Consider the following 16,943-nt stretch of genomic DNA (forward strand, 5'->3'; position numbering starts at 1 on the left):
TAAACATTAATACTTAGTGGAATATAAATTACGTAGATAATATTCTAAGGTTTATTACTTGTATGTACATATAATAACATTGTTTCTAGCTGTTTATATACCTACATATTATTTAGTATTAACTGTTTCGGGCGATGATTATATCTAACGTAAAGTTATTCAACATCTTTGTTTTCATACGCAAAACATTGTGGAATATATTTTTTTAAATTATTTTAATACGTTTGTAGCGAGACAAGGATACAGTCCATCTGGCGGTAAGCGGCCACCGTTGCTCAAGGACATGAGGCATGGCACAGCCAGGCTACTGCCTGCTGTTTTGGAAACCTTGTATAAGGAAGGCCACGTCACAGCGCCCGGGAAACTCCTTCTTTTTTTAAGCAATTTCTTCGTATTTTTTTTATAAATAATGATTTTCTAAGCAATATAAAAAATCACATTAAAGAGGAGTTCATTCCAAAGCTGGAACATGTTCATTCAGATTCAAGATGCATGTGATTAGCATGCAACTAACAACCTATGAAACACGACATTTACTTAGTTCACGCTCAGCTATATTTATAACATTTTACTTTTTTTAATCTTTACTAAGTACTCTTTCACTTTTCTGTCTTAGTTGTTGGATGGATTAGTTGTAAGATGTTTATCTTACGATACTAATATTTGGACATTTAAGAGCATCAGGGAAAGAATAACTGTGTGTTAGGTTACATTCCATTTAGTTTTTAGGGTTCCGTTGCCAAACAACGATATACGGAACTCTTTAAATTGAATCCAGCCACTTATCACAATAACGTTAGTTGAAGAAAAGCGAAACACAAAAATGAAATTTAGATGTTACATGTAATTTATTACACGACGTTTTATAGAAATTAGGGAAGATACTCCCAATTATGTACCGAGATACAACCAGAGCGATGTGAACATTTCACATAAACTTTCCCAATACTATATGTATATATGTGGGGAGTGTTATTTTTATTACGTTTTTTCAGTTTGTTTTTTTGAATATTTATTTTGTGCCTGTTGCAATGGAAACATTCAGGTTCAGAAAAAGATAGTGACTTTTTTTGGCGGGAACGCGAGCAGTGAAGTTGTGTGATTTGTTTTATTTTGTCTATTTAGTGTTTCTTCAGGTTTAAATGTGTAATAATGGTGGTTTATTAACTGTTTAATATCTGTGAAAGTGCACAAATGTGGGAAAATGAAACAAAGCTGCTGGACGTAACCTCTCGGGTTCCTCCAAAAAGTCCACTGAAAAAATCTCAGTAAATGACCAACATTTTACTGCGATTATATTTCATTCCATATCATCTTATTTCATTAAATTTCATCCCAGTTGATTAATGTCTCAATTTAATCATCTTCATTTCATTTCACTCCATATTATCATTTTTCATAAAATTAAGAATATAAAGTAAAATAAGACATGACTTAAAGGTCTTAGTTACCAGGTCATAAAATCTCTTAAAAAAAAAAAAGATAGTAATTTAAGGTTAGAGAGGGAAGTTCAAAAATGGAATAGTTTTAGAAAGACGTGTGCGAAGTGATTGTGAAGTAAAATAAAGAATTTCGCTATATTCATCCCACTTTTACTCATGAACGATCCCACATATATTCAATTTGTTCTAGAACAAGATTGAGTGTGTATTTAACGTTTCATTCGGTATGTATTATGTGCACATTACATTTATTTTGTGTATTACATTATTCATTGTATGACAACGCGTTGTTACGTAAATGTGTTCTTTCTTGGCGACATGGACGGTACATGTAACTAAACATCTTTTGTTTTCTTATGTATACTTGTTATTATATGGCCTGTTAAATAAACGAACGAAGACTTAAATAAATCATTATTTCCTAATATCGTAAAAGGGAATGTAACATATATTTTCATGATGAAAAAATACTAAACGGATTTGGATGAACCTTTGTGCAAAGATAGCCTGGATCGTAATGGTGTTGTTATAATAATTTTTGTCACGATAAACGACATGACGTATGAGTATATCTGCAATAAATTAATACGGACAGTGTTTGTGATCTTACATACCAAATAATTTGTAAATATATTTTTTTATTGCTTAGATCGATGGACGAGCTCACAGCCCACCTGGTGTTAAGTGGTTACTGGAGCCCATAGACATCTACAGCGTAAATGCGCCACCCATCTTGAGATATAAGTTCTAAGTTTTCAAGTATAGTTACAACGGCTGCCCCACCCTTCAAACCGAAACGCATTACTGCTTCACGGCAGAAATAGGCAGGGTGGTGGTACCTACCCGCGCGGACTCACTAGAGGTTCTACCACCAGTAAATCGACTGATACCTTATAGTTTTATTTGAATTACATATGTACGAGTATTTAGCACAAATAAAATCGCCTGGTGCATCAAGTTAATTAATAAATAAATGAAATCGTTTGTAAGAAGCTTCATTATCATTCGTACCGCGAAGGAGTGACGCATTCAAACTCCAAGGATTGCCCAGGCGCTATTCAACAAATACTATACAGGAGTTTTCAAATTATGATACGTGCATTAGATCTATTGTGGTTGTTTTGGGGTGATGAATGACATTTTTCCATCTTATTTTTCTTCTTTGTCGTTTCCTCACTGATGAGGACCATGACCACATACGGTTTATCGCCATTTACTTCTGTCCCACGCCAGTTCAATAGATCGTTGTAGAGTTTCTTCTCTTGTCTCTACAATACTTTTCCACCATTGTATTGGAATTCGGTCTGTGAAGAGCTTTCATTATGTTTCTCCGACGATCAACTGCTTCTCCGCCTCATAGCGGCATTTACGCGTCCACAAAACGCTCAGGCGACCACCACTTAGAGTTAGGTGTGAGCTCAACTGTTCTCAGCTCGATTAATGATAATTCCCATTTAGTTTATAAAACAAGTGCTGTGAGTGTTTGCAAGCCGCAAGATCTGCAAGTTCTGTAACTATTATTCTTGCAGCGTATCGTCACCGCACGCGGCACGTTCTGTAATTCCGTTGCTCTTTGTCGCCGGCGACAACTAAGTTTGCGAGCGACAAACTCTCAAATAATACGTGATCCAGTTGTCGAGGAGGTCAGGCGCGGAATCAGGAACACACATATATTGGACCCCCAGCGTAATAAATTTTAAGTCGCCGTGGTCTAAAGGATAAGACGTCCGCTGCATTCGTATCTACCGATGCACCGGTGTTCGAATCCCACAGGCGGGTACCAATTTTTCTAATGAAATACGTACTTAATAAATGTTCACGATTGACTTCCACGGTGATGAAATAACATCGTGCAATAAAAATCAAACCCCCAAAATTATAATTTGAGTATTTACTGGTGGTAGGACGTTTTGAGACTCCACACAGGTAGGTACCACCACTCTGCCTATCTCTACCCTGGAGCAGTAATGCGTTTCGGCTTGATGGATGGGACAGCCGTTGTTTTGAAAAACTGAGACCTTAAAACTATTATCTCAAGGCAGGGGGCGGCATTTACTTTGTAGATGTCTATGGGCTCCGGTAACTACTTTACATCAAGTGGGCCGTGAGCTAGTCCACCCACCTAAGCTTTAAAAAAAAACGTAAAATTATCGAAGAAGCCACAATTATTAACACCATCGTCAGACATCGTAGGGGCGAATAGGGTGATTGAGCTAAAATAAAATTGAGTACACTAATCACGTTTGCTGTCTTAGAACAATTTAGAAATCTTCTTCTGACGTTAGCAAACGAAAACGAATGACAGTTCTTAGAACGGAGGCGCCGCTCTTCAAGACGGCTGGTTGGTAAGTGTGATGGCGTCTACGCGCCTCCATCGGCTTGGCTCTGTCGTAGCACGAAGTTAGCCGAGGTCCGACGGTACCGCAATCGTGCTGCCATCTCTCGGGAATCGTGCTGCGTTTCGTTTAGCTACCAAACTAATGACCGTCTCCGACATATAGTATTGCTATTTTATTTTCTCAAAAGTTCAATTCGACAACGAATATATTATGTTTCATCATTTTCGATACGAGATATCTAACTCGTTCACTTCAACAGAAAAAAATATTGCAAAAAAAATTACCCCCTTTTACATTTCCCTGGATCTGTTCCCAATAGGACCACTTTCCGATTCAGTCGACGTGCGTAACTATATCCTCTCGTATTACCTAAACTTGTCATAAAGTTGTTTTCGGTGCTGCTTAGAGAATTATCAGATATGAAGGCTTGGAGATGATTTCTTTCTTTTCTTATTTTGGTTGATAACATATCAAGGGTTTATTTGTACCCTCAACCCGAGAGATTGGCTCAATACATAATAATACCAAAGCTAGAGTTTGAAACAAATTAATAAAATAAAGTAAAAACTTGTTAACAAGTGTTGTCATTTAAAATTCTGTATTCACAATACATGCGAATATATTTAAGACAATAAAACATATATTTTGTGAGTATTTATGACTAACCATCATCCTATGTATCGATGACTCCAAAAACTACAGTTAACAACAGTAAGCACCCGGAATAGATCCTCGTCCTTATGATTGAGAGTCCTAGCACTTCTATTAATATCTAAAATATACAATCCTATCCTTCTATACTATTTGCAATTTGATAGTGTCGCGGCGCCTGACTCGTTTAGCACAGCAAGCTAGCCAAAACGTCATACCAGAACATTTACTACTACCGGCACCACGCGCTGACACCATTCAACAACATTCTTAAGATACCTCACAATAATCATTATTAGACAAGATCCATCTTCTTCGAGAAAGGTCACGTTCTTTATATTCATCGACGTGCAATCAGAACCAAAGCATTGTAAATTGTAATTAAAGCAAGTAGCAAGAATTCAATTGGTTTTATTATAGAAGCAATAAAGCCACAGTGTCTCGCGTAGACAGATAGACCAACCGAAAAGAATGATGCAAATTCCGTCACTATTTCTTCCAAAAGCACAAATTTCAATGCGATGAACAGCTATTCAAACAACACTCAAAACAGCGTTAGCAGATTAAAATCAGAGATACGTGTGTTCTTAACGAATTGATTCGTTAAATCCGGACGGAACGTTAGGCGAACCCCCGAAGTTTCCACGAATACCCCTCGAAGGTAAACATGAGACGCGGATCTCGAATCTCAGTACGAATCATTCCAACACATACATACTTGGAAATTGTCCTCGTGCAACTTGAGTTATGACTTTGAGATCTGAAGCGGCGTCGCCTTGTGTTGATATGTGAATACGTGCGTGCCGTAGTACTTACGCATCGCGTGTGAGAATTTGAGAGTCTGTATGTGTGTCTGCGTACTTTTTATAAAGTAGTCAAGCAAAATTATCACTGCTGGTAGGACCTCTTGTAAGTCCGCACGGGTAGGTACCACCACCCCGCCTATTTCTATCGTGAAGCAGTAATGCGTTTCGGTTTGAAGGGTGGGGTAGCCGTTGTAACTATACTGAGACCTTAGAACTTATATCTCAAGGTGGGTGGCGCATTTGCATTGTAGATGTCTATGGGCTCCAATAACCACTTAACACCAGGTGGGCTGTGAGCTCGTCCACACATCTGAGCAATAAAAAAAAAATTAACAAAATTATCTCACTCACTCACTTACTCGACACTTAATCTTTGATAGTCGTTTTGTCATTTCTTGATATTCGCTTCTCGTAATTTCGCTGAAGTTATACAATAATAACGTTCGAAATGAAGAGATGATAGACTTCTTGCGCCTTGTCGAATCTAATAAGAAATTCAAACCGCACAAAATTATTATTTTCGTAATTTTACAGTTGAGATATAAACCACAAGTCTCAAAGCGATTGGCGGAGTTCAGTTTGGATGTCTCTGGGCTCCAGATACTCCTGAAGGCCAGGTAATGCGTGAGCTCCTTTCACCCGTCTATGGTTCTTAAGAATCTCCGTTTAGTCGTAAACTATTAGATTTATTTCGCAACAGATGTGTATGTATATGACAGTGGTACCCCGTACATGACCACGTTACTGATCAGATCAAAGAATTTAAAATGTCTAAATCAGTTAACTGATCTTAATGAAGTGATCTAATTCTCTAAATTTAACTATATCAGTTAAAACTATTCTTTATTATTCTCCTCTATAAATCGCTCACATCTCTCAATGAAGATACAATAAGAGTTACAGTCAAAGACGTGGAAAAAGGGGGAAAAGTGGAATTATTGTAAAACGTCGCTGAAGACAGAATGATCTCATTTTCTATTCCATTCGTTTCTCGCAAACCACACAAATCACTGTGGCTTTGCCGCGAACTCAAATGATCCGGTTCAAGTTACGAGCAGGGCGTTTTATTTTTCTTTGTTCTTTCATTTATAGACAAACAAATTTATGGCCAAGCTCGCTATTCCCTGGAACCCGTAGACATCAGATCATGAATTGATCGTCAACCGCCTTGATGTAATCACGACTGTCATACCGATTTAACTGGAACAGCTGTTTGCTTCGCGCCTGAAATGAACATGATGGCAGATAAAACAGTCGATAGAAACTATATTGAGATTTCAACTTCAGATCTCAGGGTTAGCAGCAGTATTGACCTTGTCCATGAGCTCCCGTAATTTTATTAAGAAAGTTGCAAGCTCGTCTGGCTATTTAAGCTAGAAACGAATGGAATGTATATGTCCAAAAAATGTTTGGATATCGTTTTCCTTAGTAAAATTTACAAATGACGAAACAATATCTGCCATGTTTCCTGAGCAATATGCCGTGTAATTTTGCATTGCCTGTACAATTGCTGAGACAGTGGCCATCCACCATCAAGTGGGTCTTATAAAAATTGGAGTGAAACGCGTGTCCAAAAATGACGTTGACAATAAAATACAGACTTTGGTAAGCGAAGAAACGTCAAAAATACAATTTCGAATTTTCTCTTATTTCCGTAACTATCCGACAGTGAGTTTCCAAACACAAGTTGTGTATAACCAGTACAAACGTCTTAAGTTTCTCTACATGACATATCGGGACCGTCATTGACTGGACTATAACTTAACATTTAGAGAAACACTTAACATGCACTTTGAGTATAAGATGAATTTTGCCAATGTACCCATTTTTTTCTGTATGTGCGTTTGATTTCGCGTTATTACGTTTTTCACTTAACATTTTTGATTTTTCTAGAACTTCACAGTTTTCGTGGTCATAAAAGCAGTTGGCAATCTTGAAGATTGTATGGTGGTGTGGGTTGTGTGGTTTGAATGAATGTATGAATTTTGTTGTTTCTGGTATATATTTTTACTTGTAGGTTAGTAACGTTTATAAAAATGTTCAAGAGCATCCTTCAGGTTAATAGGTTAACTAGTAGTGTGATTGTTTAATGTTTATTGCATTATTTATAACATTGAATACAAACTCAGCACATTTGTCTTCTTTAGTCGTGCACACATGGCTTATGTTGCAAGCCAGATTTTTTTACTTGTTGTTATTTTTTGTGTGTATTTTTAGCTTGTAACGTGTATTGTGTGCCTAATAAAAAAAAAAAATATATATAATGTGGTTTTTGCCATCTGATGTGGGTTTTATTCCGTACCGTGGGCATCGTAAATGTGATTAAGGTTTGCAACCATTTTCTTAGTATAATTAAACTCAGAGCGTACTGTGATAATCAACCGGAATTTATTTACAAATACCGCGAATCAATCATACCAGAAGTTTCACCTTATATCTCAAGATTCCATTGATGTCTATGGACTAATTGACACCAGCTAAACAGTGAGATTAGACAACCTATCAAAAAACAAAAAGGAAAAAATATTTCAGTCACTCAGCTTGTGACATCGGCACGTAGAAAATGTCAAGGAAATTTATTATTTTAAAACTAAGTTAATTCTTAACTTTTCTTTCAATGTTGTACATGCATCGCTAATTGTAAGATTTCTGTCGGAACGTAAGTATCAAGACGACCAATGTTGGTTTGTAAAGGATCAACGACTCGGAGGCTCATCAATTTTGAAGGGGTTTCCGGGACTAGTAACTATTCTTTTTATAAAATTTGTATCGAGATTCCATCTCAGTTTTCCCATCATGACTACTTCATGGTACCAATACCAGGGCGGTGGTACCTACCCGCGCGGTCACACTGTTCGCCCTACAACCACTACATCTTAGTACGCTGCTGACCAAGGTCCAGTGAATCCCTTTGTCGTCTTATACATAAAACACGGAAAGAAATGAGGCGGTACTTTCTAGACCGATCATACATAGTAGCAGATAATCACTACACAGTGTAAAACAAAGTCGCTTTCTCTGTCCCTATATCCCTATGTATGCTTAAATCTTTAAAACTACCCAACAGATTTTGATGCAGTTTTTTTTAATAGATAGAGTGATTGAAGGGGAAGGTTTTATAATAACATCCATTAAATAGTGAAGAAATCAATGATAAATTACAGTTTCCGAAGCGAAGCGAGGGCGGATCGCTAGTAATAATATAGAAATAAGTAAAGCTGAGTAAACCCAGCCGCAAAAGCCGAACGCTTGAACAAGCTACAAGCGGGTCCATCGCGCTTCCGGAACCGGCATTGACATTTATCAGAACCTTGACAAGATCGCGGAAGACGGCGTCCTCCCGGGGCTCGCGGATATCGATTCTAAAAATGTTCAGATAGTGATTCGAAAAGGTTTATCCGTCAATGTTGGAGTATTAAAGGTGAGTGATGCAAGATTTTTTCGTAATCCGCGTGCTTAGTGAGAGTTTTTTAACGTTCTCGATAGCGTAAAAGTTAGCCCAATTTTCTATGCAGTGGGAACAGCGCCCCTAGCGGCAAACATACTCAAACGATCCCAGTCCATACAAATATGAGGTAACTTTTACGTTGTCGAGAACGTTAAAGAACTCGCACTAAGCACACTGATTAATTTAATGGAATTTTAGTAGAATTCAAACTGTTAAACGAAAGTAAACTTACCTTATAGACTTATACAAGAAAAAATCATGGGTCCTAGAAGTGCAACGATGTAAACATTTCATAATTTCCCCAGTACTAATTCGTATCTGAAATTCTGCTGGCAGAGGGTATTCTAATACGATAAGAGTTGATTACTTTATTTTTATCACTACAAAAACTAAGAAAGCACTCCCGCTTTCATCTTTGACCTTTTGACGAAAAGGTCTTTAGTTAAAGAGCACTTTGACGCACTTTGACTATAAAATCTGACCTCTTAAAGCTCTTGAGGACCATTAGATAATCTGCTCTTCTATATCAAAAATATATTATTGAAATAGAATAAAAATAAATAAAGCTTATACGTTACGAAGCTTTAAAAACTAAAATTTAAATTGATAGACCTGTTGATAAGTTCAGGGGAGATTAATTCATAAAACTTTGAGTTATATAACAAACTAATATATAGTTTTTGCTAAATCAAATGAAGCCCTTCCAGAATTTGAATTGATTGGCTGTAAAATTCTTAATTACTTCAAAATTAATAACGAAATATGGAAATATTTGAGAATTAATGATTTTAAATTGTTTTTCAATGTTCAAAATATTGGGTAGGGCTTTACTAAGATTATATTATTGTCAATGTGAAGAGCCCTTCACCACGCAATTTCTGCAAATCTGAAGGGACACATCAGGAGATTCCTTAATATTTCCAGCTGTTTTCAATAACAGGGGAACTTGGAAGATGAGTCCTTTTCTATAATTTCTAACATTACCCTTACCTTGAATAAAGTAATTTAAGATATTTTTATTTTTATTAAAAGAACATTCCATGTCATTTCTTTAGATAAAAGAAAAACATAAAAAGCATAAAGCTTTAAACAAATAAGAGTAAATACGTAGTAAATTTAGCCTCATGCAGAAAGGGCCATTCAAATCGTTTAGAACCTCCGGGCTTACTTAGAAACTTTTATGTATAGATGGTTTTGTAGCGTATACCGTATCTTTTACGCCAACGAAACAGAGTTCATTCCTACCCTCTACACATCTGGAACAAAAGTGTTCACCAAAAATACGTTTTAGGGTACCATTGTTTTTATTTTTATCGTAATCCTACCTATGCTGATAGCCTTGAGAGGCTATATTAATTTTAGCCTAGCGTATAGGTGAGCTCTCGGTGCTCAAACCGAAGGTGTTGCTAACATTGGCCCTAACAACAGCAGTGCTTTGTAGAATCTACCACCGGATCGGAAACGCCCACTGAGAAGATCCGGCGAGAGACTCAGTGGGTTGGTGCCATCACTGCTACATGTTATCTGCGACTGAAATAAACTTCGCTCTGTGGTACTTCCAGAACGTTGTGATTTACGTTTCCACAGAAAAGAACCCTTAGTGGTTAGGCAACAACTTGGCTATGCGTGCTATAGCTGATGTTCATAAATGATATTATTCAATTAGTAAAGAAGTTATTATTAATTTGAAACTTACAAAAGTTAAAAAAGTTATCTCAAAAAAGCGTATTTTAACATAGGAACGTTTCACCCATTCTACTAATACTGCAAAGCCGGATCGGATGACCGATTGTTATCCGAGTTATTAACAACTCAATTAATTAGATTACAAACTATATCTGTTTGACAGCGCCACAGTCGATTATTAGCTAGCTTGGCTCGCGTCCAGGATAGTTAAATAATTTAGCGAAAGCCATGGAACTTGTATTAATGTGTCCATAAATATGCTCCCATAATTTCTGCTCAGATGTGTAGGGCCTCTTTACTGTTACCATAAATTTTACATTGTTATTGTATTATGGTTCCAATATGCTACCCTTAGAACTTAAGACTTAGAAATAAGTTAGCTGTGCTTATTATCAACTGTATATTTCTATACTAATATATAAATCTACAGTGGTTTTTACGGATGTTCCGTTATAACTATAATTATATATAACCATGCATCTGATTGACTTGAAACTTGGTATCCATCTAGAAAATACATGTACTTAATGGATAGGCCAATATTCATATGAGTGTTGGACTCCCTACACCAGTTGCGGGAGCGTTACTGATGAGAATCTTTCTGAGGGTGAGAAATAATAATGTTAATTTTAAATGCCCAGCGAAGCGGACGGGTACAGCTAATTTTTTTATAAATTAAAGACTGGTTTGCAAATGTATTATCTTCTTAAGCACGTATGTACAAAATACATCTTTCTCAAAGAGTTTTTCAATCGTTATGACGTGCTTGGATTGAGCTAACGAGAAACAACAAAAAGCCATTATATTCAGCGGCAAATAAAGCTAGTACAAATAACCGTATAATAAATATAATAATTTTGGGTTGGACGGTCGGTTCACATAAATAATGTAACAACCGCATACATAATGTAATCGGAAATGAAAAAAGGAATTCGTGTCCTGCAAATACGCGAGCTTGTTCGACGAGGTTCGCCGGGAAATTAAAATAAATACGAAGCGTCCACCCTCGTCAGTGTCGATTTAGCGAAGCACTTTTAATTTGGCAGTTCGTTAAACGCGCGACATCCCGGTACTACCAGGTTCGACTACAATGGGCTACGCGTTTTCGGACGACGACCTTCAGGAAGGTGCCAATTTAAAATACTTTTTTTTTATTGCTTAGATGTGTGGACGAGCTCACAGCCCACTTGGTGTTAAGTGGTTACTGGAGTCCATAGACATCTACAACGTAAATGCGCCACCTACCTTGAGATATAAGTTATAAGGTCTCAGTATAGTTACAACGGCTGCTGCTTCACCGTAGAAATTGGCGGGGTGGTGGTACCTACCCGTGCAGACTCACAAGAGGTCCTACCACCAGTAATTACGCAAATTATAATTTTGCGGGTTTCATTTTTATTACACGATGTTATTCCTTCACCGTGGAAGTCAATCGTGAACATTTGTTAAGTACGTATTTCATTAGAAAAATTGGTACCCGCCTGCGGGATTCGAACACTGGTGCATCGCTACACACGAATGCACCGGACGTCTTATCCTTTAGGCCACGATGACTATTCCAATTCGTATTACATGTTTCTATAGGTTTTTAATATAAGTATTTTAGGCCTTCAATTTTGAGCCTAGTGAAATTACGTACATTTAGAACAAAAGTCACAGGTTTAAAACTGGTCACGCAACTGTTAGGGGTAGTGCGTATTGTGAATACGCACATTTAAGACTTTAATAAAAATCGAACCGTGGAGCAACATCAGTAAGACTCGACTACAGTCCTATATCGTAGCTCGATGCGTATGTAAGCTCTACTGACCGCGACAAGACTAAAGGTGAACGGAAAAATTTCAAGCGTGATGTGAAGTGAAGAGTAATCCTGAATGAAATATTAGGTACTAATGGGTGGAGAGAAATTTTGTGACCTCTTTCTGATTTACGGCTTCACAATTCCCGCGTTCTCGCAGATAATAGCAAGTCATCGACAGTCGTCCCACAGCAAGCCAGCATCGCAGCCTCAACAGGACCATCGCAGCCGACTCACCGCGCTTCCTGGCCCTACGGCACGCACCTACATTGCCTCATGACGCAGCATTCAAGCTCAGTCTCGACTCACCGCAAACTTCGAGCAGCACTGGCGACAATCACGCAGCATTCAAGCTCAGTTTCGACTCACCGCAAACTTCGAGCAGCCTGGCACTTGCAAGCTAATCTCAGCACGGACAACGGTAACGAAAATGACACGACCTCCGGTCTCGGAGGGGAGTGATGTGGCGGGTAGCCATCATACAACGCAAGATAATTGACAGATGCCTGAATCTCGCTTACGACATTTTCAAGATAAAGCGCATATATACAAGTTCCGAACAATAACATTCAGGACCGTCGGTCTACTGAGCAATATCACCCGCTCGGTGGAAGATCTTCCCTTTATGTCGTATATCTCTCCAAAATTTCATATTTCAAGGTAGATAGGAGTAATCACGTCATGATTTCGAGTGACTTTGATAAATTTACGTTATTCGTGGGCTGTACTGGCCACACAGAATTAAAAAAAACTCATTCTTCTTCAAGCGAATGATTTCATAAGACTTATCCGTAGATGACTGTGTCACAGATCCTGACACCTGAGAGTGTCCATAAGCGCCAGGACCTACTTACAATTAGATGAGCAATATACGGAGTTATCGTTACCGGCAATAAAAGTATATCATCATCAGATCGGCGTTCAGTCCTGTTAGACAGTTGCTCCAATTATTAGTATAGACGAGGATTATTCGACGAGTCTGGATTTAATTCACCTCCAAGCCCCAGTCGGGACATCCAAACTTTACCAATTATAAAAGTAAAAAAATATAACGTATTTCTCGCTGTACAACTCACGGGAACACGGCTGTGTCCGCTTCTCGCAAAAAACATTTTAGTAGCTTGGATTCCTAAACATTCAGCCGTTTTTCTATACTAATATTATAAAGGCAAAAGATTTGTTTGTTTGTTTGTATTGAAAAGGCACCAAAACTACTGAATCGATTTGAAAAATTCTTTCACTGTTTGAAAGCTACACTATTCCCGAGTGACATAGGATACAATATTTTTTGAAAAAAATTTGGAATACTTACTAAAACTCCAATAATGTAACCCAAGGTGTAAAAAAATTACCTAAAATATTCTTTACATCGCGTGCCCTGCGAAAACTATTCATGATAGAATAAAATAACGTACTACGACTTTGTAGAACTCATTATTATTTACAAAAAGTGTCGCGACAGCATAAACATAACGATTATAGTTATGCCGCAATAAGTGTTCTTTTATTAAAAAAAATAAAACAACGTCAAATATCGTTGAAATTTTTGTTAAAGACCCGAGCGGAGTCGGAGTGGGCCACTAGTGTGAAATAAAACAATTTGTATTGAAACTTCTGCACGTCGTGAATAATTTTTCAAATTTCAACATTCACTGGAGGTGGGGCGTCTTGTAAGTCCGCCCGGGTAGGTACCACCACCCTGCTTATTTCTATCGTGAAGCAGTAATGCTTTTCGATTTGTAGGGTGGGGCAGTCGTTGTACTGTAAAAGATCTGAGACTTAGAAGTCATGTGATATCTATGGGCTCCGGAAACCACTTAAGACCAGGTAGGCCGTGAGTGCGTTTACACATCTTTGGAACAACAAAAATAAAATAAAAATAAAAATGAATTTACAATCTTCGGTGTAGTTCTCAATCAAGAAACTATTTTACTATCTAGTTCATCACTAGTCATATTTTTTTTATACTAGTTAAATGATTAATTATTATTTTGTGTTGTCAGTTATTCTAGCGAAAAAGAATCTAAAAACAGTTCTAACAGCTCAAGGAAGAACATAATATTTAAGCTTTAAAATTTTATTGTAGTTGGTAGAGTGATAGCGTTAAAAAAAATAAAAACAACCACACAACTATATAAACACAAACACACTTCTGTTCTAATATTTAATGCACTTTACACACGGACACGTAAAATTTAATGAACATCATGATCCTGAAATATATAAACTTCGTCAGTGAAAACTGCTCCAGTATATTTTCGAATAATAAAAATAAATGAATTTTAACTGAATTAACTGTTGCGACTATTTCGACACTGACAGACTGCTTGACAGGAAAATAATACGATTTTTCAAATTAACAATTTTAATTTTACTTTTATTTTATTAATTAATTAACAATTTTAAGAGAAACCAAATAAGCAAGAACAGTTTTAGTATTAAAACCATTAATCATTTCTGTAAAAAGCAAGAACTTAAATGAAAAATTCCAGCAACTGGAAACTTGAGCCGTAACTTCTGGGTCCATTATTATAAAGAAACCTTGACAATTTTCAAGAGGATGCACGTAATGGCCGTTATATATTGCCTTAAAAGAGTCCAGTTTCGAGTCGTGTATCATTGCGGACGTAGCTGAAGGCTGCTTTATTTTATTTCTCCTCTCAAATTCTGGCGGGAAGGATTCTCAAAACTGAACTTCGACAGTATGTTTGTTTCGAGGTCTCCCTCGAGTAAGTATTATAATTGCCATACATTCACACGTCAGTGCTATGAGGCGTGTTGAGCTAACTAAATAACGACTCCAACGCTGCTCCACTCGAGGAACTAATCCCCTTCCTGAGACAGAACATTTCAAAGGCAACTCGAACTTGGAGTAGCGTTGTGTTTTTTTTTTTACGAGCGTACGGCCCGTACCTTATGGTGAATGGTTACCGTCGCTCATGCACCTCAGCAACGCCAGGGGCAGAGCCAAGCCGCTGCCTACCGCTTAATACTCTCCACAAGACTCGTTTGAAGAAAGACATGTCATAGCGCTCAGGAAACACCGTGGAGGGGAGCTCATTCCATAGCAGATTACCGCTACCACTCCATAGAACGACGAATCGACGGCCATTGGCGACTTGGTCATCAGCACTGCTTGGACTGCTTAAGTCCAGCCTAGACGATGCCTCTTGCTTGTACTCCGCTGAGTCCCTTAGTTCGAACGGAAATTTAGCTTCTATACGAATAGCGTGAAGTCTAGAATGTTTTTACCAAATCTCTAATATATTTTAAAGAAGACACAAGCTTAATGAAACCCCACGACAGTCACGTGTCACGCACAGATGAACCTTGAACTTAGTTAATGAAGCTAAATTTCTGGATATATTGTTGACTTGCCTTTATCTATATACTTTGTAAAGGGCATATTGATATCGTTGAGAGTTGTTTATTATCCGATTTCATGTTGTATGACGTAACTATAGATTAACTTTACCTACTACAGAATAGATAACTATAGATTAACTTTACCTATTAACTTACCTACTTTACGCTGTGCAAGGAAAGACTTTGTGAAATTTTGTTGAATGAAACATTTGTGGTTGCTATAAAAGTAGAGCCAAGTAGACAATGTCACCGCATTTCCCTGTAACATAAAGTCGAAGCTTAAATTATGCTAAGCTGTTCTACTCTCCAAGCCAGAACGCGTGAAAGTTCGCAACAGATGATGATATCACAAGTTTACTAGTGGTAGGACATCTTCTGAGTCCGCACGGGTAGGTACCACCACCCCGCCTATTTTCTACCGTGAAGCAGTAATGCGTTTCGGTTTGAAGGGTAGGCAGCCGTTGTAACTATACTGAGACCTTAGAAGCTATATCTCAAAGTGGGTGGCGCATTTACGTTGTAGATGAGCTCCAGTAACCACTTAACACAGGTGGGCTGTGAGCTCGTCCACACATCTAAGAAATAAATAAAAACATCAAAAGTTTGATTGCCACCTGTGATCAATTTTCTTGTACAAATTTTTATTCGGGCCGGGGGCCGAACCTCCTACGACGTCCCTACGTCTAAGGGGCGCACGGGGTATGTGGAACTTGACGATCTGCAGATGTTGGGAGCAGACCGTGGACCGCAGTTTTTTTTTTTTTTTTTAAGGGACCTACTGCACTAAATGACTCCCCTTCACTCAGGTCAGAGCGCGGTCAGAGTAGGGGGATTCCCGCGGTCAACACTACAACCAGACTCGCGACGCCACCCCGAGGACTCCTGACCGCCGGTCATCCCCGTACATACGACGACGGGAATGCGGACCGCATAGTGGACCGCAGTCGATGACGCGCCGTCCCGTCCTCCTGGTGCCAGTGTCCTACAGTGACGGCACCGTACGCAGCCTCGACCCCCTCAGGTCACCCCGTAGCCATCACCGGGAGGAGACTGCCTCCTCACAGAGATAAATTACGTTTCCTGAATTAACAGATTATTTAATTAAATTTACGTCAATCCGACGCCCTATTACACAACTTCAAAGCGCTCCGTGTAAAGAGCTTACGGGACATTGCACTTTAAGCCCTAATGAAGCGGATTCATTGATAAGCAAATAATACAAATATTACGTTCCTATTCATGAAAGCCCAAAGCTCTTTGGCGCTTCGAAATAATTACTTAAAGCTGTCATAAGCTCGTGTTCACGTGGATTGTGAAATCGAGTAAGGTATCGAGTAAGTAATCGTTATTAAAAATAAAGATTCTTTCAACGATCAATCCTAAGAAACTGAAAACTATACAAAAAAA

At 38.1% G+C, this 16,943-nt stretch overlaps 3 long non-coding RNA genes across 4 annotated transcripts in view; 2 read left to right on the forward strand and 1 right to left on the reverse strand.

Annotated features, from left to right (window-relative positions):
- Positions 1-6,054: 6,054 nt before the first annotated feature.
- LOC110385317 (uncharacterized) lies at positions 6,055-6,831 on the reverse strand. Its single transcript, XR_002430613.3, has 2 exons — positions 6,552-6,831; positions 6,055-6,462 (listed from the first exon to the last, which is right to left on the reverse strand). It is a non-coding gene; the product is annotated as an uncharacterized LOC110385317 (long non-coding RNA).
- A 931-nt stretch (positions 6,832-7,762) lies between these two features.
- LOC110385322 (uncharacterized) overlaps positions 7,763-16,943 on the forward strand; it is a 32,442-nt gene continuing 23,261 nt past the window's right edge. For both annotated transcript variants that reach the window (XR_002430618.3, XR_009974550.1), the window contains exons 1-2: positions 7,763-7,897; positions 8,403-8,659. This is a non-coding gene — a long non-coding RNA (uncharacterized LOC110385322). The remainder of the gene's footprint in view (positions 7,898-8,402; positions 8,660-16,943) is intronic.
- On the forward strand, positions 14,298-16,625 carry LOC134199883 (uncharacterized). The gene is made up of 2 exons (XR_009974551.1): positions 14,298-14,899; positions 16,343-16,625. It is a non-coding gene; the product is annotated as an uncharacterized LOC134199883 (long non-coding RNA).

This window comes from Bombyx mori, chromosome 12 (genome assembly GCF_030269925.1).
Source record: "Bombyx mori chromosome 12, ASM3026992v2".
Classification (NCBI taxonomy): domain Eukaryota; kingdom Metazoa; phylum Arthropoda; class Insecta; order Lepidoptera; family Bombycidae; genus Bombyx; species Bombyx mori.